General features: G+C 46.6%; 1 pseudogene; it reads right to left on the bottom strand.

Annotated features, from left to right (window-relative positions):
* LOC115600102 overlaps positions 1–2,368 on the bottom strand; it is a 69,257-nt pseudogene extending 66,889 nt beyond the window's left edge.
* Positions 2,369–24,261: the final 21,893 nt, after the last annotated feature.

The raw sequence follows: 24,261 nt of genomic DNA, 5'->3' as shown, positions 1-24,261 counted from the left end.
AGAACCAAGGGGGTAGAGGAGGCTTATCCGACAAAAATTAGTCGGGGGGCCCCAAAAGCGTCCCCAGACCCCTCCAGGATCCCGGCATGGTGAAGTCCTAGTTTCCTCCATGGTTGCCAAATTGAAGCCCAAAAAGCCTAATAAAATTGTTTAGAGACAAAATTCCACGCCTATAAACAGCAAAAGTACACACACACATACACACTTTTTTTTCTCTGCTGTGGTGTCTGCAGCAGGGCTCATTTGCTGAGCAGCAGCAGTGTGTGCGGGGCGGCGAGAAGCAGCTGTGGAGGCAGGAGTGGGGGTGGTCTCCGTACCAGGAGCAACTCTCGCTCTCCGCAGCAACTTTCAGCCTCCAAAAAGGCATACTCATTCTCATAACTGTGTTTTTTGTCTTACTTCTCACCAATACGTAAGAAAAACTAACAACAACCACTAGAAGTCACCCTGAAACAAAATGAAGTGGTACAATCTCTCAAACCAAAACTGCAAGTATAATTACCAACCAAGTTTTTTTATCTCTGTATGAAACACCAGTGTTTTTCTTTTTTGTTTTTTTTTTTTTCTTTTTTTCATCTCTTTTGACAAATCAAGATGTGACATTACCACTGAATATAAGTGATCCACAAATTTTGAATATGGCTCTGCTCTCTCTGTTTAATATTTGTAAAGGAAAGGGGTTGCTTGTGCAGGATCATGAACAATTTGCAAAGCCTTATATGCCAATTCTTGTGAAAGTTATAACACTTCAGTTTGAAACCATGCCTGCAAATCTGCAGGTACAAAAGGATAAGCACCGAGTAACATTTGTGCTTGCACTCCGTATAATGCATCAGTGTTCTGTCTAGGAACCACAGCTGCATTTTCACATAGCATTTACCATTTATGATGAAATTGCAATTGTTGAGAAGGAGTTAACAGAGTATCAATGAGCATTTTTGTGTCATATGGCATCAACAACCGAGCAGTAAAAAGATGCTGCAAAGGAGATTGAGTAAATGACTCAAACCAATTTCAAACCATTCTGCGCAATGGCAACTTCGGCTTCTTTTATCATTTTCCAATCTAATGCAACCCATTGACCTCCTCCTCCTGGTCCCACAATCACTGGAAAACCATCGGACTCATATTGGGAACCATTTCTCCTTCAACTGTATCATTTTGAATAATTCCCTTCCATCTAGTTACTGGATACACATTACCACCCCCCCCCACTACCCTCCGCTCCCCATGCTGGATCTGGAAGAGGTAGAGCAGCGGGTGTTAAAGGGTTAAGGGAAATAGGAGCAGGAATATGGAACGGATCAGGGGGTAAAAATGGATTAGTGCCCCATTGTTCGGGATGTTCCCCAGAGCAAAAAACTAGGGTTTTTTCAGGGGTATACTCATCCTTGGTCTCCAGTTCTTTCAGTTTCTTCAGCAGTTTCCTTGGTTGCTTGTCTCCGAGTCCCAGTTCTTTCCTTGGTTGTTGCTCTATAGCAGGCACTGATGGTGTTGACAGGTGAAGCAGAGAATTAATTGATGGCAACTGTGGTCAAGAAAATAAATCAGGCTTGGGTAGTGGAAAGGTGGCAGAGCAGTTGGGAGCCGCGGCAGGCGGGCTCGAGGTGGGGTGTAGCAAGACAAACCTCTCAGTGAACAGCGCTTCAAGGTCCAACCAGGTGTTCCAGCAGAGACTCACGAGAAATGCTCTAAGCTTATGGCTCTCAGAGTTGACCAGCCCAGATCAGTGCTGTTGCTCTATGAGCAAGTGACCTCGCTGCTGGCTAGCCCAGAACTAAGCTCAGCCTGTGTCTTAGGCCTCACCTTTTATTGGCCCCCTGGTCCTGCTCATGCGCAGTAGGGGCCCACCCTAATTAGGCACAGGTGGGCTTGACACAAGCTCATGCTCACTCCCTGGCACTTAGTGGCACCTGGTTGCCTCATTACACTACATTTCCCCCCTCGGTTTTTTTTTTTTTTTCTTTTTGGTGAAGTACTACTGTGACAGTTGTAATAAGTACATAATAAACACAAATACAAAAAAAATGACAATTTCTCTTTTTTTGGGGGGGGGCTTTTATTTGTTTTGTTTTTTTTTGTGGTTATTTTAATTTTTTTGTTAGAAGAACACAAGCAACAAGTAAGAAAAATTATATGATGTCCAAAAGTGCAAATATGGCAAGGTTTTTCAGTTTGAGGTGCTGAATGATGCACCGTTGTCCGTTAGGGGTCTGGTGGCGGTAGGGCGTGTCCATTTACTGGGTACCCAAAGCGGTCCGGAGTCTGTGGAGACACAGCTATAACCTCTTCCGGTAAACAGTAGCGGCTTGGGCCCTACCCACTGACCTGTAGATGGATCCTTGTAGTTAATCTGGACTTCCGGCATGCGGTTGATTTTCTGGGACGAGTAGTGGAGTAACACAGGGGGTTGCTGGGAATCGCGGCTTAGACTAAAAAAATCCAGTGTAAAAAGCACTTTGCTAAGCCGCATCTGTGGGTCCATGTCTTTGCTGTCTTTCTGTTTTTGCAGATATATCTTCAGGGTGCGATTAGCTCTTTCCACTATCTCCTGGCCTGTGGACGAATGAGGGATTCCTGTAACATGTTTTACTCCCCAAGTAGCAAGAAACTGCTTGACTTTTCCACCTGTATAAGCAGGTGCATTGTTGTTTTTTACTACTTGAGGGACCCGCATAACAGCAAAGCAATTGGTCAGGTGACAGACCACATGTAAGGCCTTCTCCCCTGTCTGAGCTGTCGCCCAACGCATGCCTGAAAATGTGTCTATGGACACATGGACATACTTAAGTCGTCCGAATTCTGGAATGTGGGTGACATCCATCTGCCAGATCTTTCCTGCTTGCAGCCCACGCGGATTGACTCCCACTCCTAGGGCAGGGCCAAATTGTGCGCACTGAGGGCATGCTTTAACAATCCCTTTTGCATCTTCCCATGGAATTGCAAACATGCGCTTCAATGCCCTGGCATTTTGATGGAATAAGGAATGGCTGTTTTGAGCCTTTGTGAACTGACTTACGGGACCCTGTAATCCTAGGCTGACCAGCGAGTCAGCCCTTGCATTTCCCTCCCCTAGGCCCAAGGACGTTTTATGGCTGCGAATGTGCAAGATGCAGCACGGTTGTGTGTGAATTTTCAGCATACGCTGTAATGTAAGAAAGAGCTCTAATAGCCGCTGGTTTTGCACTGGCTTGACGAGAGCATCCTCAATACGGTTCGAATGGATGGGTTCGGGGATGGAGAGAACAGCCCCTAGTTGGCTCATCACTTCCCTGCCAACCAACCCTCCAAGTTGTCCTGGTAACGGCAACACATAGGGACGTACAGTCACTGCTTGTCCTTCGGGAAACTGTAACTGCATGGGTTTAAGGGCCTGAAAGGGGGTGCAACCACCACCTACTGCCTGGACGGCATCGTGGGCAGTGATAAGTTTCCCATGATGAGGCCACACATTAAGGTTGATTATTGTAACATCAGCCCCGGTGTCCATCATCATGGAAAGGGTCTTGACCTCTTTTCCAGCGGTCAGCTTTCCAATTATGATGGGCCTTGTCTTCATCTGTTGCACTAAGGTTACCAGAGTGTTTCCAGAAGATCCAAAGCCCTGACTGCCTCGTACCACGGGGGCGTTCTTTCCCAGAGTCATTTTTGGGAGGACGACCAGTTGTGCTAGCCGGGTTCCTGCTTTGTATTATCAGGGGGTCGTTAATGTAAAGCAAGTAATCATGATCTCCCCTGTATAATCTGCATCTATAACTCCTGGGAGCACAAGTCCTGCAACTCCAGTGGAAGAACAACCCATTAGTAAGGCTCCAATCGTGCTATCTTCTTGGTATATTGGTCCATAAATTCCCGTTGGTATCCGGTGCACCTGTGTTGTCATGAGCAGGACGTCTATTGCTGAGGGCACATCGATGCCCAGGCTTCCCCTTGCGGCTGGGGCAGGGAGCTGGTGTAGAGCGCTGGCCCGGCTACTTGTGTCATGGCACGGGGGCCTTGCGCGCTGCGCCTTCCGTTTTTTGCAGACCTGCATGCCAGGTTGTTGTGGTTGTCTCTCTGGCATCGGTCACACCACACTGTGGCTGAGCAGGCTCTTGCTGAGTGTCCTGTGGCTCCACAGCGGAAACAGACAGGGGCCGATTTTCTTGATCGATTTCTCCTTCTGTATCGATTTTCCCTTCTGTCTAGTTTCTGCGCAACTGCCCCGAGGAGCTTTTGGGTGGGTTCCAGGGCGGCAGCAAAGGCACTGGCCATGCCTTGGTTTTGTTGTGTTTGGGTGGCCCTGGAAGCCACCTCTAGCATCTCCGAGACATCAGTCGTTTTTGGTAAAGTGGAGAACAGCAACTTCATTCTCGGATTCGCATTTTCAAACACCAACAGCTTGAACATGGATTCCTTCTGCTCTGCTCCCAGCTCAGATTGAGTCATGATAGACTGCCAGAGTTTGTCAACAAAATGTTGAAAAGGCTCATTCATCCCTTGCTTAACGGCAGTAAATGAAGGGACTGGAGTAGGCTCCGGAACCACGTAAAAGGCTCGGCAGGCTAGGTGCGCAGCAATGTGGTGGAACACAGTCGGGAACTGCAGCTGGACTTGGACATCTGCATAGCATCCCGAGCCCGTGAGCATCTCGGCAGTTATCCCTAATAGTGGATCCCCGGATGCTCGAGGGCGGTTTGCCTCTACTTGGGCCAGGCGCTCCCATTCTTCGGCCCAGACAATCTGCTGGGAGCGGGTAAGAAGGTACCTGGCCAGACTGCGGCAATCATGGGGGTAATTGGTGTCAGCAGTGAAGAGCCAATCCAGGACGGCCTGACCACTCTCTGGTTTTAAGCCTCCCTCTCTCAGGGTCTTCTTGGCTTGCTGTAAGGTTTTCCAACTGTGCTGTTCAAATTGAGGTGGCCCATTGTTATTGTGCAGAACAGGACAAGCAACAGTGCTGGCCACCCAATCCCCTTCGAGAATGGCATCACAGTTGAAGCCAGACCATCTTCTGGGTCGGGGTTTATCAGCACCTTTGATGCCTTGGTTGTTCTGTCTTGATAACAACGGGGTTTGAATATCCTCCTCATCATCATCAGGGAGGGTGGGTGGGTCTCAATATTTATGGAAAAACGAGCGTTGTTCTATGTCTGTCATCCTTTTTTCTAAAGATTTCATGGCCTGATTTGTTTGTTCCAGGAGGGCTTTTATTTTGTCCTCCAGGCCCATGAGTGCAGCTGGTGGGGTGGCTGCTTCTTTCCCATGCTCTTTTTCTGAGCTGGGAGGTGCCAGTAGGGATGGTTTCAAGCAGCAGCTGGGTCCGCCCATCTCAGGGGCATGGGCTGTTGGCATCTTCACATTCTTTTGTTCGTTTCTTTCAGTGCTTGGAACAGGTGCTTCCTTTTCTTCCACCAGCCCGATATCTGATAGAAACTCGGCTATGGAATGGTGCAGCTTCCCTCTCATGCCCTTGATGGCAAGGCTGTTGTCCCTTAGTCCTAGGAACGCCTTCCGGGTTTTTCCATCCTCAGGAGGGGTGGGTAGCGGAGGTGCTGTGGGGACAACACCGGATCCTGCTTCTGGTGATGGTGCTCTAGTGTCAACGCTAGCTTTCGGCGGGAGTGCTGCAATGGCGGTGATGGCAGTTTCCGCCTCGGCTTTTATTTCTTTCAGGGCATTGATCACCACTCCCCAGGTACCGCCTAATCCGGTTATGGTTTTGTTCATTTTTTGAGTATGGAGGTCTCCCAATAGGTTACTGACCTCCTGCCAGAGTTCCCACGCAGCCGCAGAGGATGATGAGGAGGAGAGCTCTTGCTCCTTCGCCACTGTCACCAGCTTCTCATTAACAGAGGTGCTTGCTGACAATCACATCTTTTCCTTTTTCTTGGTCAATCAGTGGTAGGGAAGGAAGGGTAGTGGATCTTCTTACCAGACTCCTTGGGTTTTCTGTTAATGCTAGTTTGGGCCGGACTGGATCCCTTTTTGCTGATTCGTCTGAGTACGGGCTAGATCGAGGTCTATGCCCGCATTCTCCACCAGATGTAGCAAGACAAGCCTCTCTTAGGGATTAGCGCTTCAAGGTCCAACCAGGTCTTCCAGCAGAGACTCACGAGCAACGCTCTAAGCCTATGGCTCTCAGAGTTGACTAGCCCGGATCAGTGCTGTTGCTCTAAGAGCAACTGGCTTCTCTGCTGGCTAGCCCAGGACTGAGCTCTGCCTGTGTCTTAGGCCTCACTTTTTATTGGCCCCCTGGTTCTGCTCATGCGCAGTGGGGGCCCACCCTAATTAGGCACAGGTGGGCTTAACACAAGCTCATGCTCACTCTCTGGCAATTGGTGGCACCTGGTTGCCTCATTTCACTACAGTGGGGAGTCTGCATTCCAAGATTCCTCGCCTGTGTTCTCCGGCTTCTCTCCCTCTGGCTCCTCCGACGATTCTGTGGGTGTTTTCGGTCGCTTTTGGTTTTGCTTCTTGGTCCCATTTTTACTTTTCATCCGACCCCCAGGGTCAAATGGCACAGTTGACTGAGCTTGAATCAGTACAGTCCCTTCAGGTGCTGGTAAAGGTATTTTAGGTGTCTCAAATAACTGTTTAGAGGTCAAGTTCATATTTTGAGCATTCATCGGTACTGGTAGATCAGGCATTAAGACAGTAAACACTGAAGCTGCTGTTGACCTCTCACTTTTCATTTCTTTTAAGGTTTCTTTAATCAATTTCCAGAGTGTTGCTAAGCGTTGTGCCTCCTTATCTCCATCGCTAATTTTATCCCATAGGGCAGTACCTATGGCTTCCCAAGTAGGTAACTCAAAAACAGTACCCATCGAGGGGATCAAGTCTCTATCCCGTGCCCATTTTAGCAATTCACGCAAGATCCTGCCTTCGTGTAATAAACCTCTCTTAGAGAGAATACATTGGAGGAGCTTAACTACTGCCTCTTCTTCATTAGAGAGTGTAGACCCCATCTCCTCCCCAGCCGCTCACCTGATCAGGGCAAGATTCTTCAATTCTGAGCTCGTTCATTCCGTAGCCGGGCACCAGCTACATAGACTGCTGGGGCAGCAATCTCCTTTCGACTGGCTTCTCCGCTCCTCTCTCATTCCAGCTGTTTTCATCGCTCCTGGAAGCAACAGCATGAGAGTCCCTGGTCTGGGCCATCCTTAGTCCCTGGTCCAGGCCATCCTTAGTCCCTGTTCAGGCGCCATTTGTGGGAAAACAGTCTGCGGATGCTTAAGGATTCCATGTGCACATCAATATGATTGTATGAAATCGTTTATTTACAACTTGCACTCACTTATATAGAGAAGTCTTGTTTACACCATCATATCATGCAGATGGCTTTGTATTCCAATTACACGTACCATTCTCACGGAACCCACTCTTCTCACATAATTATTTTCCTCTTCTGTTGCCAATTAAGTTATCTCTTTCCCATTAGCTCATTCTCAGAAAGCCTCTAACTAGGCCTCAATAACCATTAACCCAATGTGGCCTTAGTCAGGATTGCTCACAACCTGTATATTTCTGAACTGTTTCCCCAACAGTGTATCAGGAATGAATGGGAAGTGAACACCGCTCCCTGGCTTCAGCAGCCCTGGGAAAGCTACTCTGTGCCTGGAGCAGTCAGAGCTGTTGAGGAGCACACGGGCCAGGGCTATTGTGCTGGGCTGGGGAGAGGGGATGGCCCTGAGGAGCTGCAGACCTCTGCAGATCTTCTGGAGCGGAGAGCAGGGGACACAGGGTGCCTCCTGCTCCTTTTGCCATGCATGGTCACCAATCTGGGGGTCTGAGCTCTCTCTGCCCCCCAGGAGTTGCTGTGCAGAGTGGCTGGGGCTGTGGTGGGACTGCCCAGAGCAGCCTGGGGTGGGCACTGGTGTGGGACCAGCAGCAACTGGGCTGTGCTGGGAGAGAGGTGAGGGGAGGAAGGAGAGCCTTGAGCGAGCTGTTCTGGGCTGTCAAGAGCCTGGGAGAGAAACCCATGGGTGTGTAACTGGTCCTGCATGGCCGTGGAGGGAGGGACTCCCTACAGGGGCTGTGATCTGAGCCAGGGCTGCTGAAAGGAGCCCAGAGATGGAGGTGCAGGGGAGACGAGGCTGCTCTGTGCCCTTGGTGGCACAAAGAGAGCAGGAAGGTGTCCCAGGGCCTTGGTCATCCCGCAGCCATTGGCCATCTCTCCCCGGCCATTCCCAGCCCTGGCCACTCCCCTCAGGTTTAGGCTGAGTCTTTCTGCCAGAGCATCTCCATCCTCTTGCTGGGTTCAGGGCCTGCATGGGGGGAACTCCCAGCCCTGCCCGGCCTCTCTCCTGGCCCAGAGTCCAGCAGAGCCTGCGGAAGAGCTGTTGCTGAAGCCTCACAGCTGACATGTTTTCTCCAGGAGCTGGAGATGCTGCCTAACAGGACAGCCACAGGGTGATGCAGCACCAGGGACTGCCAAGGCCATCCCATCAGATAGAGCTGTCTCCAGCAGGAGTGGACCCTGTCCTGGGCTGTGCCTGCACACTGGGGCCCTGGGACCATGTGTGGGGCAGCAGGGCTGGGCTGTCACAGGGCAGGGGCTACAGAGAAACTGCCGCAGAGTGACAGCAAGGACAGCTGCAGACAGGGGCTTGATCTTCCTTCCCTCTGCTCTGCAGGAATGACTTTGGCATAGGCAAAGCTCACCTGTAGCTGCTGGCTGCAAGAGCAATCGAGAGCAAAAGCAACATCTTCCATGGCTGTGTTGCAGACCAAGGCTGAAGAAGGGAAGTGCAGGGCTCCTGCTGATGGAGGACAGTGATCTCAGGAAGAAGAGACACCAATGGTGCTGAGGGACTCAATGCCTTCTGGGATGGAGTTTTTCCTCAGGAGATCTCCCAGGCCTCTCTGCTCCATGAAAGGAGTCAAGGAGCATCAGAGCTCATCTGGAGAGAAATCTCAGGAGGACAAGTGCCAGTGTCTGCCCCTGCAGGGGACTCACCCAGGCCATGGCACAGGCTGGGGCTACCTGGCCAGGAGCAGTCCCGTGGGAAAGTGGTGGGCACTTGTCATCACCCGGGGAGGGCACCCAGGGAGACACAGCTCGCACTCCCTTGCTTCATAAACTCCTTCTCAGAGAGGAGCCAAGGTGCTGCTGGATCCAACCTTAGTGCCAGACCTGGCTCTTGTGGGGAGAGTGACTGGACCCATACATACCCCAGAAAATGCTCAACAGATCCTCTGATATGACTGACTGGTACAGAGTGAAAGGACCGAGTGTCACTATCACTTAGAGGAGCAATTCTTTCTTTAGGAAAGAAACAAAACAGGCCTAACAAAATCAGACAAACAAACAGCAATAAGAGGAATGTCCTGGGGCATTTGTAAATCCCCATCCCAGAGCACGACTGATTAGAGGGATGGGATCAGAAGCATCCATCCCAGACTCTGAGGCACACACTCTTCTCAGCCCACATCACACTTAAATCTGCCCATGAGTTTTTAACCATCCCATCAAAGCTCCAGACTGTAGCATGGGGAAGTTTCCACAAAGGTGGTATGGTCAGTCCTTTTGCAGTGATCACGTGAAATACAAGTCTGGTCTGTCACATCCCTTCACACCCAGTTCTCTGACTTTATGATGGAACTTCTCTTCAAAGTCCACAACCTTCACAAAGGTCACCTTGGAAGGTCCAGACTGGAGGGAAAGAACAAGCAGTCTCACCCCAAAGTTATCCTTGTGTTAGAGGTTTACCTAGGAGGTTTCTGGATCAGCCCAGGATTTTGTTTTCAAGGAAAAGACAGTGAGAGAAGAGAGACACCAGAAAAGGTCTATAAATGCCGGGGTGAGATTTAGGTTAGAAAGCAGGAAGAGTAACAACAGCCTGAAGGGAAGGAGCTGCAGGCATGGACAGTGTAGGACAGCCTGCAGGAGAGGTGGCCAAGGGCTCTGTCAAGCCTTAAAGGCCCAAACAGACCGAGGGCTTTGTTGCCTTACCCACGGTAGCTGCCTTGACCACCAAGGTCTACCATGAACCTCTTTATTTTGAGGCTCTAGACTTTGTTCTTTGCCCCATCTATGGGAGGCCAGGAGCGGTCCGAAAACTTTCCTACACTTGTCCTTGGTCACCTTCACTCCTCACTGCCTCAGGAAGAGCCCTGAGCCATCTGTGAGGGACAGGATCTGCCTTCCCAGGGCCTGGGGTCAGGGCTTGGCATTTCTGCTGCATCCAACAAACCAAAGGGTTTTCTCAATATTACAGCCACTGGGACAGGGCCTTTGCCTCCTGCAATCGTGGCCTCCAGGGATCTGCTCTAATGAGGCCATGGGGAGGCTCTGGCAGGCTCAGGGGGCCCCATCGGTGCTTGAAGGTACTTTGGGTTTTGCTTCTGAATTTGACTTTAGCAGAGATTTTTTTCGTTCTTCTCTCAGTATCTGAAGTTCATGTAATGATCCTCAAAAGCCCAAAGGAACTCTTTACCTTTTTGTAATTTCTTTCATGTCTTCAAGACCTATAGAGCTCCTTGTAGTTATTGCTCTATTCCCAGTACATTTCTGGAGGAAGTTTTCAAAGTGCACCTTTGAACTCTTATTTGAAAGGGAATATTTCATTACTTTGTACTTCAGAGGAGATGTTCTAGCAGCATTCTCCAAGTGATAATAACACAGAGGGTCTCCTCAGGAGGTCTGCACCAGAAGGAGAAGCAGTTCCTTGAGGTCTGACACTGGATGGACACCCTTGCTCCTCACCTCCCCAACCCCACCACTGCTTTCCTTGGCCCCTGAGACTTGCATCACTTCTCCTCACATCAGACTTATCCCCTGGTCTCTGCGGCTGGATGGTACAGCTCCTTTGCAGCAACTCCCCCCTTTTCCTTAGAGAACTGCTGCACACAGGCACAGCAGGAGTTTTCCTCTTTGCAAACAATGCAAAGCAAAGCATGATAAAGTTTCATGGCCAATCAAACACACTCCTCAACCATGTGCTAAGTACAAGCTACCCCTAATGAGGTCGCCTTTCTACTAGGGATAATTTTATGAGAAATACTTTGGGTGAGGAGACACAAAGAGATGGACAAAAACACGACAGAGTTGACTAAGGAAGCAGAGTGCTGAAATGTTTGTGAGCTTTGACTCCCTGAATCTGAGAGCATCAGCATAGGTGAGAGGAATGGGAATGAGCAAAGAGGAGCATTTAAATTACAGTATTTTATACTATTATTAGTATGTAATTCTATTTTACATCAATCATTAAACTTTTCTTGTGTCAAGCCATTCTTCCACTCCACTGCTGGGGCAAGTTGAGTGAACGGCTACATGGTGCTCAGTGCCTGGCTGGGGATAAACCACAACAGTGTTTTTTTTGGGCCCAACGTGGGGCACAAAGGGCTGAGATAATGACAGATTTGATCAGAGCATGTACAAACAAATTAGTTATAATTATTCACTGTATGGGTTTAACAGTCAATGGTCACCATGTTGGTTGGTGTGAGTGTGAGAGGGGAACTAAACTTATTTCTGGGGTGAGAGTGGTGGGATTCGCAACCCTCCAACTCATCCAGATGGTGGAGGAGTTGTGATTGGGTCTTCCCCCCCCTCATTTGGGGAATCCCAACTCATCCCGGGTTGGGATGCTGTGATAGAGGACTCCCAAGTTATCCCCAATGTTTGGGGGCTGCAACTGGGGACCCTCAAATCACCCTGGAGCTAGGGGTAATGATGGCAACCCCAGAATCCTTCCAGGGGACTTAATGACCCTAGGGCTCAGGAGCTACAAATTGGGGATTCAAAAACACCTCAGGAGACCCCAACTCATCCCAGTGGATGACAGCTCATCCTGGATGCGGGTGTGATAGAGGAACCCCCAGGTCATGGTGGGATTTGGTGCCACGTTAGAGAACACAAAATCATACTGGAGATATTTGGTGGCATGTATGGACACCTAAATCACTCCAAGGGTTGTTGACAGAAATAGGGGAGAACTAAAATGTCTCATGGAGTGTAAATGCAAAGCAATGATCCCAACTCAAGCCAGGACTGGCTCACAACTGCAGCACCCTGTGTCTCACCAGGTTCCCTTTTGAGTTTTAGGTGCCAGTGTAGCTTCTAAAGATGAAGTAAAGGATGATCAGTGGGTGTCCAACTCTATGGGTAACCTCCTTGTTCCACCTCACACTCCATTTTCACCCACAGTATGTTTGATGTAGGTTTTGGCTGCCATCACCACACAAAAACCCCACCCCTACTTTGTCACTGCACTATGGCTTCTTTCACAGACATGGGGTGACTCTGCTCAGGCTAAAACCATTCTGGGTGATCCAAGGAAGGGAAAGATTTTATTCACAGTTTAACATTAGTGAAAAATCATTTAATGCATCCAGAAGAAAAAAATTTCATTGACAAGGAATGTGGGAAAAGGTTTAAGATCCGCTCGGCCCATCTCCACCATCAGAAAATCCATCGGGGTGAGAAACCCCAGGGATGTCCTGATTGCGGGAGATGGTTAAGTGACAGTTCGGATTTGGTTTAACAGTGACACCATCACACAGGCATCATGTCCTACACCTGCCCTGACTGCAGGAAAGTTTTTTTCCGGAGATCAAATTTTATCCAGCATCCATGGATCCATACAGGTGAGAAACCCTTTAAATGTTCTGAGTGTGGGAGGGAGTTTACACAGAATTCCAATTTATCACAGCATCACTGCATCCACAAGGAAACAATGAAGTGATTTTCATGAGTCTCTCACTCACCAAGTGAAGTGTTTCAGTTAGGGAACACCCATATGCTCCTATATGGAGTGTGACATTGCAGCAGGACTTGAAAAGAAAACTAGAGTGAGAATCTGGGATTGTGTCATTTTGAGGTGAAAAGAACCCTTTTCATTAGGATGCTCTTTTAAGGAGATTTAGACCCTAAAATTTTTCTTTATAACTTGGTGGGCACATCCAATACATCAAGGATCAGATGAAACAAAAAGATGGGGTCATGAGGGAGGGGGGGACCTGAGCATGGACACTCTTGCATAGATACTCGATCAAAGTGAAACATCTGCTGAAACCAAGCATGCCAATTTGATCTCTAGGTAGTATTCATAGACAGTTGTTTAACCCTGAAAAAGACATCAACCACACCCAAGTCCATGTTGATTCCTTCTAATGGGACTGTACATGTTTTGGCATCCCAAAGATAGAAGAAATTTAAAAAAAATTCAACTATTTTATTAGCTATAGGGAGAATGAGAAGAAGAGGAATGATGTCCCTGCCATAAAGTAGATAAAAGAAAAAGTGTAATTTAAAATAGTGCCCAGAAGATGACACACGAAATACAGGGATGTCTCCTGCACTGGTTTTTCAGAAGAGAAATGGTGAGAATTGCAATTGTAATAATTGCACTTAGTGTGCCACCTCCTGCAGACTTGTAATAAGTCTGCAGGAGGTGGCACACTAAGTACGGAGGAGATGGTCATACTGGCTGCAGGTCCCGGGTCAGTGTCACCATCAGTGACATAGAGCACAGCCCAGTGATGCCCTTGAGAAGGCTACAGAGCTGACAGCCAGCACAACAAGGAGAGAGGAAGATCTGACATCTCACAGCTTTAAAACCAGCTCTGAGACCAAACCAACCAACATGGTGACCAGCGACTCTAAAACCCATACAGGGAATAATTATAACTAATTTGTTTTAACACTCTCTACTTCCATCATCCATAATGTTGTAGATGTTAATGAGTTTCTAGAGACCTTGAAGCATCTTATCTGATTCTGGCACTGATTTTTGGGAGTGGGGGGTGGCGTTTGGTCTTGCTTTTGGGCGTAACCAGAATCCAAGGTCATACAAGTCCATTGTCATACTCTCCAGTTCTGTCCTCATTGCTCATGAGGGGGGACGAAGAAAAGGTGGGGAGGGGCCTCGGGGGAGCGGGACCCGACCCGGGTGATGTAAACACTTAAAAAAAAAATTTGATTCTTGAGCAAGAATTATTTAGTTTTTTCTTCTTTAAGCTCACATATCAAAAATGCTGCCACATTAACTTATCTAAAGACTGGCAAACAGGACAACAAATTCCTGGCGCCTGACATTTGGCCAGATGTCACGAATTTAGCATATCTTAACGAACTGATAAGGTAACTTTTGGGAAGTATGCTCAACTCCAAAAAAGCCTATTTTATTAATAACTCACACAAAAGGAAAAAAGAGGGGGACCTGCTCTCCTTTGCATTATAAAAATCCCCCAGAAAGAACTGAAAAGCAGAAGCCAGCAGCAGCGGCCAGCAGCTCCGAAGAACCATGCGGAAGCCAGCTCCTGTGACTACAAACTCCAGCCAGCTCGGCGCAGAAAGGTGGGCAAGCATCTCCGAGGGCACAAGCGGAAAGCGGCGACGCGGCTTTTCGACTGCAGCGGCGGCGCGGTAAAACGACTCCTACCCCCCCCCCCCCCTTCCTCTAGGACCAATTAGCGGTGAAACATTTTAAATTACCCTCTCGTTTCTTCCTTTCTTTCCTTAACGACTCGTCTCTCCAAAAGTAGTGAATTGTGTTTACCCTTTCTTAACTGTGGTATTTTGTTTTCTCTTCCCTAAAAATAAATCCTTGTAACTTGTTTAAGTGTCAAAACATGTTAGCTTGCAATTTTATGCATCATCTCTGAAGCAGAGGCTGAGAAATCAAATTATAAAATAATAAACGGATCACGACACCAGGGGTGGGTGAGGTTGGAAGTTGGCAGGGGGGTGGACACCAGGCTTGTGTCCTGGGGGGGGGGGTTGGGGACATCAGGCTTGTGTCCTGGGGGGGGGGACACATCAGGCTTGTGGCACGGGCGGAGGGGGGGGACACATTACAGCTGGGTAGTACTGACCCAACCTCAACACAAAGCCCGCAGGCCCTGGAGATAAGAGGTTGTTAATTCACTGCTTTCAAGTGTAAACTCAGGAGGACAATGACCATCCCAGTGGATACTGCCCTGAAGGTTCTTCTTTCTTCATTTCCATTTCACACTCAGCTTGTTTCTAGTTATAGAACAGAATTCAATCTAAAATATTTTTTTCTCTTCAGAGCACCTCGAGTTTTTGGAGGCTGCAGACTCCAACTCTGCAAGAGGAAGGGAGATCAGAAATTTTGTGTTGAGTTCTCACCAGCTCTGGAGTGTGGGTTCCACAGAGACCATGGTCTAAAGTCCAGGGCAGCTGCTCTTACCTGAACCCCAGTGTTCCACAGTATGACCACCAACACTCTCCCTTTAGAGCAGGAAGTTGGACTAGATGAACTTTAAAGGTCCCTTCCAACTCAAATCATTCACCAGCTGGCAAGGTGTGCTGAAAGCCCAGGAAGACAAGCATGTCCTAAGCTACACAAAAAGCAGCATGGTCAGCAGGTCAGGGGAGGAGATTCTGCTCCTCTGCTCCACTCTGGTGATACCCCACTTCAGTCCTGGGTCCAGTTCTGGAGACCCAAGCACAAAAAGGACATGGAGCTGTTAGAATGAGTCCAGAGGAGGCCACAAAGATGATCAGAGGGCTGATCATCAGGAGGTATCTAGGTCAACCTTCTGGTCTTATCAGGGTTGGTTTGGAGTAAGGGAAGGTTGCTCAGGGCTTTTTTAATTTTGGTCTTGAAAAGCTGCAGGGATGGTGATGACACAAGCTCTCTGGGAGACCTGCTGCAGTACTTGAATGTCTTGATGAGGCGCAAGTTACCGCATTCACTGTCACTCTTTGTGCTCCACCTGTGAGCCAGTTGCTCACCCATTACATAGCACGGTTGTCCAGCAGTATGATGGACATTTTATCCAGGACGATGCTATGAAAGACAGTACCAAAAGCCTTCCTGAAGTCCAGAAATATTACATCCACTGACTTCCCTTGTTCATCTAGGTGAGTTACTGATGTAAACACTCTTAAAATACAAAATATGTCTCGCGAATCAGTATTTTTTCTGCTCTTTTAAAAATATACCAAACATATTCTCAATTAACAGATTTTTACCCCAAACTTAACTAGCTTCTGTTTTGTATCATGCCTGACGGGCACCTAAAGATAAGACTGCTAACCAGGTTGCCTCCTGGTACACGGTCCAGACAAAGGTAATAAATTTAGCAAGGTAACAAGGACTGAAAGATTACAATAATTAAAAGAGAAATTCTTGGGATGGCAAAATCTGTGTGCCATCTTTAGCAAGTCTGTGTGCCAGAGATTTATGAAAAGACAGAACCCCTTTTTGCTGTATAAAAACTCCAAGAGAAAAGGAGAAGATGCGGCTTTCTCTTCCCCCCTCTCTTCTCTTGCCACTTCAGCTTCAGCGACAGGACAGCAACAGCAGAGGAAAGGAAAAAGTGGAGAACATCAGCCAAGCAGGGCTCTGCAGGGCTGCTCTCAATCCATTCATCTCCCAGTCTTTACTGACAGTGGGGATTTCCTCCTCCCAGGTGCAGGACCTTGCGCTTGGCCTTGTTGAAGTTCATGAAATTTGCACAGACCTACAACTCAAACCTGTCCAGGTCCCTCTGTATGTCATCCCTACCCTCAAGTGAATCAACTGTGCTCCTGAGCTTGGTGCCAGCTGCAAACTTGCTGAGGAATCACTTGATCCCCCTGTCACTGATGAAGATGTTAATTAGTACTGAGTGTATCCAGTACTATTTAGAAGGTACATTAACATCCAGAAGGGACATCCTTCATTATTGGCTTCCCCCTGGACATTGATCCTTTGGCCATAACTGTTTGCAAGAGGCCATATAGCCATTTCCTTGTCCATCCAACTGTCCATCCGCCAAAAAAATCCTCTTCCAATGCAGCAACAAGAATGTTGTAGGGGATCATATCAAGTCTTGGTAGATGATGTCTGCAGATCTTCCCTTCTCCAGTGCTGCAACTACTCCATGGCAGAAGGCTGGTGAGGCTCAGTTTGCCCTTTGTGAAGCTGTGTTGACTGACTCAGATCACCTCCCTCTCCCATACATTTTGATATGGCTTCCAGGAGGATCTGTTCCATGATTTAATATATTTTCAACACTAACATGGACTTCTGACCCAGTCATCCTGACCCTTGTCATGTGATAAAAATACCAGGAATAGGTGATTTTAATATGGAAGGTGTGACAATAGGATTTGATGTCAAGGATCTCTCTGTTACTATGTGGAAGGAATGTGTTGGGGTTAAAATATGAGTGGCTGACACATGGATCTGAGGCAGTGATTTGCATAACACAGTGGAAATGGAGCCAGAGCCAGGTTATAATGATTTGTTCAGGGATCAGGAAAAAGGTTGGCCCTCCCATTGACTCATGAGGGTCAAAGTCAATCCCCTTGCTTTCTAAACTCCTTCTCAGAGTACTCAAGGTATGGTTGGATCCATCCCTTGCACCAGGGGAATCTCAGATAAAGGACATCAGGTAAAAAATTCACTGCTGGGTCCTTTATTTATTTCAATAGGCAGAGAACAAAGATCTTATTTAAAAAACCCTTTCCAGCAGCCCGTTTGACACCAGAAATGAAGATACAGAACTGGAAATGGTACAAACAATGAGATTCCTCTTTGCACAGCATTATCACATGAAAAAAGAGCCCAAAACCTCCACCATCAGGAGTCCCAGAAGGAAGCTGAGCCTGTGATTAGAGATATTATGAATGATTAGAGATACATTATCAATGATATGGATAAGAAACTGGGATTTCAATACTTATGAAAACAATCGTGGCATCATTTTCCCCATAGCACCCTTCATCTCCTGGTTCCTCAGGAGGGGGTTCACTGCTGGAGGAACCACTGAGTACCGAAATGACACCACCAGTTCCAGGGATGGGGAGGAGATGGAGGGAGGCTTCAGGTAGGCAAAAGCTGCTGTGCTGATTAACAGGGAGACCACAGCCAGTTGAGGGAGGTATGTGGAAAAGGCTTTGTGCTGTCCCTGCTCAGAGGGGATCCTCAGCATGGCCCTGAAGATCTCCACATATGACACCACTATGAAAACAAAACAGCCAAATGATAAACATGCACTGACCACAAGAAGCGAAATTTCTATGAGGTAGGAGTATGAGCAGGAGAGCTTGAGTATCTGGGGGATTTCACAGAAGAACTGGTCCAGGACATTGCCTTGGCAGAAGGGGTAGCGAAAATGTATTGGCCATGTGCAGCAGAGAAGTGAGAAACCCAGTGCCCCAGGCAGCTGCTGTCATGCAGATACAAGCTGTGCTGCCCAGGAGGGTCCCGTAGAGCAGAGGTTTGCAGATGGCCATGTAGCAGTTGTAGGACATGATGGTCAGGAGACAATACTCGGCTGTGATGAAGAAGACAAAGAGCTGTGCAGCACATCCCTTGTAGGAGATGTCCCTGGTGTCCCAGAGGGAATTGGCCATGGTCTTGGGCAGAGTGGTGGAGATGGATCCCAGGTCGAGGAGGGAGAGGTTGAGGAGGAAGAAGTACATGGGGGAGTGGAGGTAGTGGTCACAGGTGATGGTGGTGATGATGAGTCCGTTGCCCAGGAGGGCAGCCAGGTAGATGCCCAGGAAGAGCCACAAGTGCAAGAGCTGCATCTCCTGCCTGTCTGCGAATGCCAGGAGGAGGAACTGGGTGATGGAGCTGCTGTTGGACATGGGCTTCTTTTGACCATGGAGCACTGATCAAGGAGGAAAATGAACAAAGTTAAGGGAAACACGTCTAGAACATCAAAGACAATTTCTATATCTTCTTTTCCTGGTACAGACACACACACTTTTCTATCAGGTCTTCCTTCAGCTCTATGGTTGGATCTCTGCAGCTGGCTGACTGTGCAGTGAGGAGCAGAAGCTCTGCATCATGGCTGCTACAGAGTCAGATCTGCTCTGCAGCTGTGAGCCCAAGGGATCAGGGGATCCAGGACAAGCACCAGTGGCAAACTTCATCATATTATATTTAGCAGTGCTAAACAAAAGGGGTCATCAGCATCTGCATTCTCAGTGCCAAGGAACCAGGGTGGCAGAAGGCAGTTTAAGGGACATTTGGATTTTTATTTCAACTCCATCCATCTCCCCTGAAGAACGTTCATGGATGTCTCAAACCTTTAGCCTTCCTGCTGCACTTCGGGAAGAACAGAGCAAGGCAAGGGGATGGACTGTGGCTGCATGCAGAGAAGGGAGAGCTGGTCTGATGAAGGGAGGGTCAGGTCCTGTGGGAAAAAAGTCTGCGGAGGCTTAAGGATTCCATGTACACATCAATATGACTGTATGAAATAGTTTATTAACAACTTGCACTCACTTATATAGAGAAGCCTTGTTTACACCATCACATCATGCAGGTGGCTTTGTATTCCAATTACACATTCCATTCTCACGAAACCCACTCTTCTCACATGATTATTTTCCTCTTCTGTTGCCAATTAGTTATCTCTTTCCCATTAGCTCATTTTTAGTAACCTGTAACTAGGCCTCAATAACCATTAACCCACTGTAGCCTAAGCTGAAGTAAGTCAGGATTGCTCACAACCTGTACATTTCTGAACTGTTTCCCCAACATATTCCCCTTTTTGTTTTTTGAGCAATTCTGACTTATTTCATTACGTAAGATACTATGCTAATGATATATTGTCAAACACAGCATACTAATAATGCAAAAGCAGTAACATACCAATAATGCAAAAGTAGTAATAACATATATACTAATAGAAGAGCAATAATAACATACTAGTAATATAAAACCAATTATAACATATAAAACTGATAAGCCTTGCCTAATTAAATCTGTAAGCCAACAAGCTAACTGGTATATTTTATGATTTTTATCAATTCTTACCAAAGGCTTTTCCTGCTGCGATGTGTCATAAAAATGAAGCAGCAAGAAACCCAAATTTCAAATTTTCCCTTATATTCTAGGCCCAACTGTTGCATTGACCAGTTTGATCGCAAATGTTATTGATAACTGATTAGTGCTCTCATGAGGTCACGCTCTTTTTTCTTCTCATGATGGTATATGCTCTTCCCTTTTCTTTTCTTTTCTTCTTTTTTTTTTTTTTTTTTTTTTTTAATGAGGCTATGTGGTGTCCTTTCCCCCCCTCCCACAAGGGCTCACAGCTACAGTATCTGCGGGGGCAGAGGCACCAGCTGCAGCTGTAGCAGACTTGCTGGCAGCAATCACCAGCCACACGAAGGGGGGTTGAAAAGCGGCCGCGGGGAAAAAGAGTCGGGGGGGAAAGTTTCTTTCTCTCCGCAGCAATTCTCGGCCTCTGAAAAACATTCTCATGACTTTATCATACTCCTTACCAATATATGAGAAAAATTTAACAGCCTCTACCAAAAACTTTAAAAACCAAAACACTATTACTACTAATATCTGGTGGAATCAGCCTGAAATAGAATAAATCAGTACAATCTCCCAAACCAAACACTTGTATCAGAAACATCATCACTGTGAATCTGCATTTTAAAGGCGTTTGTTTCCATGGCCGAACCCATCTGCTCGGTACCCAACGCACTCCAGTACCTGTAAGTAAGCACATATAACCTCGACCAGTCAGTTTCACCTCTGCCGGCCCTTCCCATTGTCCAGTGATGGCATTCTTGAATTCCACCAAAATTTTGTGGGAAGGTTCCGAAGCAAAGTCTGCTAAAGCTTTTTGGTGAATCAGTATTGGAGGTTCTGTACGTTCTCCTGTAAAGCGTAAATAGTTCATGACATATACAGCCTTACTTAACTGGGCCTGAGGAGGACTCCCTTCCTCCCCCCTTTTTTGTCTTTCAAGGAGTGTCTTTAGTACCGAACGGCAACGTTCCACTATTGCTTGACTCGCAGGGTTATGAGGAATACCAGTAACATGTCGAATACCCCATTGTCCACAAAACTGCCGAAAATGAGAAGAAGAATAAGTGGGGCCATTATCCATCTTAATAGACTGAGGTACTCCTAGAACAGCAAAGGATACATATAGATGTCTGATAACGTTTCGTTGCCTCACCAGTCTGAGCAGAAGCCCAAACGGCCATAGAAAAAGTATCTATAACAACATGCACATATTTTAAGCGTCCAAACTGTTGTACATGAGTGACATCCATTTGCCAAGTTCCAAGGATTTTAAACCTTTAAGGCACCAGCTACACAGACTGCCGGGCATATGCTTTAGGTAACATTTCCCTGCCATCTGGCAGTACCCATTTTCCTTGTTCAAGTTTTGATTCAGTCTTTTCAAGTTTCTCTGTTTCCTTAGGAGTGAATTTCTTTATTTCTCCCTCTTTGTCATTTACCAAATCCTCTTTATTCTGTAAGATATTAATTTGGACACTACACTTTCTCAGGGCTGCATCTCAAGCTTCTTTGTCAGCCAAATTATTCCCTATAACATGATATTCTAATCCTTTCTGATGTCCTTTAATATGTACTATTGCAATCTCTTTTGGTTCTCTTACTTCCTTTAAAATTTTAATTATTAGCTCTTGATGCACTAAATCTTTTCCTTGAGTATTTATGAGTCCCGTCTCTTCCCAAATTCTTCCAAACGTATGGGCTATGCCATATGCATATTTAGAATCTGTGAATATTGTTCCTGTCTTCCCTTTTAATAACTCAAGAGCTCTATGGAGGACATACAGTTCACATGCTTGTGCGTACCACAATGGACTCAGAGGTCCAGATTCTACTACCTCTAGATCTTTATTAATGACTTTATATCCTGATTTTCTTTTTCTTTCAATTACTCAAGAAGATCCGTCTATAAATAACTTTTCTCCCTCCTGTAATTCCGTGTCAGTCAAATCTGATCTCACTTTCGTCTGTGTTTCTATTACATGCAAACAGCTGTGTTGCAATTCTCCCTCAGGTTCCCCAAACAAAAATTGTGCTGGGCTCTGCGCTGAAGTTGTTTTAAGTTCCAGATTAGGAGAGTCTATCAGTAGGGTTTCATATTTCAGGAGCTGGCTATCTGTCAGCCACTTTTCTACCTTCTGCTTCAGGACACCTCTAACATTATGGGGGGGGTATACTTTCAGTGGTGCATTAAAGGTAATTTTCTGTGCTTCTTCTATAAGTAATGCAGTTGCCACCAGAGCCTGTAAACAGGCTGGCCATCCCCTATTCACAGGGTCTAATAATTTTGAGCAGTATCCTACAGGTTTTTTTTTTATTCCTGCCCAATCTTGAGTAAGCACCCCATTATCTATCTGATTTGATACGTTGACAAATAAGAAAATTGTTTTTTCCAGGTTGGGGAGGCTCAATACGGGAGCTTGTATTAATGTTCTTTTTATTTCCTCTAATTTCTGATCGTCTTCTTCCGACCACCCGATTTCATCATTTGTCAACTTCTCGTACAAAAATTTTACCTTTTCACTATAACTCTCAATCCACGGCCTGCAATATCCTAGTAATCCCAGTAATTGTCTAATTTCCTTTTTAGTTTCTGGGGGTCTCAGAGCAAGTATTCGTGATACCCTATCAGGATCCAGTTTCTTTTGACCTTTGCTTAGCCAATGTCCTAAATACTTTACTTCTTGCTCCACAAATTGCAATTTTGACTTTGACACTTTTAGTCCCTTTTTCCCCAAGAAGTTTAATAATCTGATAGTAACTTTCCAAGTTTCTCTTTCAGTTTCCCCAGCTATTAATAGATCATCCACATATTGTAGCAACCTCACATTCTCAGACATTTCAAAATCCTGTAACAGCTTCTCCAAAGCCTGCCCGAACAAATTAGGTGACTCTGTAAATCCCTGTGGTAACACAGTCCACCTTAACTGCTGCCTTCACCCTGTCGATGGGTCCTCCCACTCAAAAGCAAAATAGTCTCTAGACTTTTCATGTAAAGGGCAAGCCCAAAATGCATCTTTAAAATCTATTACGCTGTACCAAATATATTTGGGAGAAATGTGACTTAATAAAGTATAAGGATTTGCTACCACTGGGAGTTTAGTGACGACCCTCTGATTTTACTGCCCTTAAATCCTGCACCATCCGGTATGTTCCATCGGATTTCTTCACAGGCAGTATTGGTGTATTATGCGGGGACATGCAAGGTTCCAAAGTCCCTTATTCTAAAAGCCAATCTACAATAGGCTTTAATCCTTTCTGAAGGCCTCCACCAAAACTTGAACCACTACATTAGGTGCTGTACCTGGATGATTTTTATTTTGTAGGTGGAGGATTAAAACTAGTAAGAAAGATTTTTGTACGTAGAGGAAAGGGGATGAAGATGTGGAAGATGTGCAGCTGTGGGTATCCTCAGCTCCCCCTCTCTACTGTGAGGGCAGTGAGATAAGGTGGTGGGGGGCGATTGGAGGAAATGGATTTCATTCCAGTGGTAGGGAGAAGGAGACAAGCACTCAGGGTGGAGGGAACAACCTAAAAAAAGTGGCCAAGCCCAACCAGGTGCTGAGCTTCCCTAGGGAGAAGCAGTGGGTCCCTGGGGCAAAATAGAGATAAAGAAAAGGGAGTGCAGAGGCATTTCACACAGCCCGGAAACCTAACAGCAAATTAGAGATAAAAGCTCTGAAATGGCTCCTTTGTAGTGCAAAGGACATGAGCTGGAAAATGTCCATCCTCTCTGTCGAGTGGGACAGGGAGGAACATGCCGCTGCCACATGGCGAGACCACAGAAGCCTGCCAGAGGTGGGGACGTGCTGGGACCATCTTGTGTTGCAGGTGATGGGGCCAAGTGAGCTGTCCTGGCTACAGTGGAACAGGAAGGTGGGAGCCAAACCCCATTGGCAGGAGCCAGGCACTCTCCTGAATTCATTGTCACGTGTTGCCTGTGAGTCACTCTGGCAACCTCCCTGTACAGTGCACCCCTGCTAAAATCCACCCACAGGAAAAGCAGAAAGGATGCCGAACAGCATCAGGGTGACTTGCAGAAAACTACTCTAAAACTTGGAAAGTTATAGAAAGGGGTATGTTTATTCAGCGCTGTGCGTGCCAATCTTGCAATCAGTTTCTTATCTCAAGGTTGCTATAGTTATCAGTTTAGCACATATATTTCCCTTATAAGGTGATGACTACCTAAACAATTTCATAGCTTCTATCAGGTCAATGCGACCCCTAGAAAATTACTGGCAGACACTTTATATTAACCCTTACATCAATGCCCCCTTCTCTCTATTTATTTAGTAAATTCTTTTACTTAACTCAAAGAATACTCTGTATGTTTAGGCTTCATTTTGAAATATTTGCCTGATTCTACCTTTTGACGGAGTTGATGTTTCTTCCACTGCTCATAGTCATTCATTGATCTTTTAGTATAACACATAAAATACCTAAACAAGATGCCAAAATCAGCAGCTGGCCCACATACACAACAATTAGTAATATTGCTGTACTTGACAATGCTCCTAATAAGAGATAAATAAGCTTTTTCATCAAAACCACA

The sequence above is a fragment of the Calypte anna genome, chromosome W, assembly GCF_003957555.1.
Source record: "Calypte anna isolate BGI_N300 chromosome W, bCalAnn1_v1.p, whole genome shotgun sequence".
NCBI lineage: Eukaryota > Metazoa > Chordata > Aves > Apodiformes > Trochilidae > Calypte > Calypte anna.
Note: the sequence above shows the minus strand (reverse complement) of the source record. Positions and strands in the feature narration are given on the sequence as shown.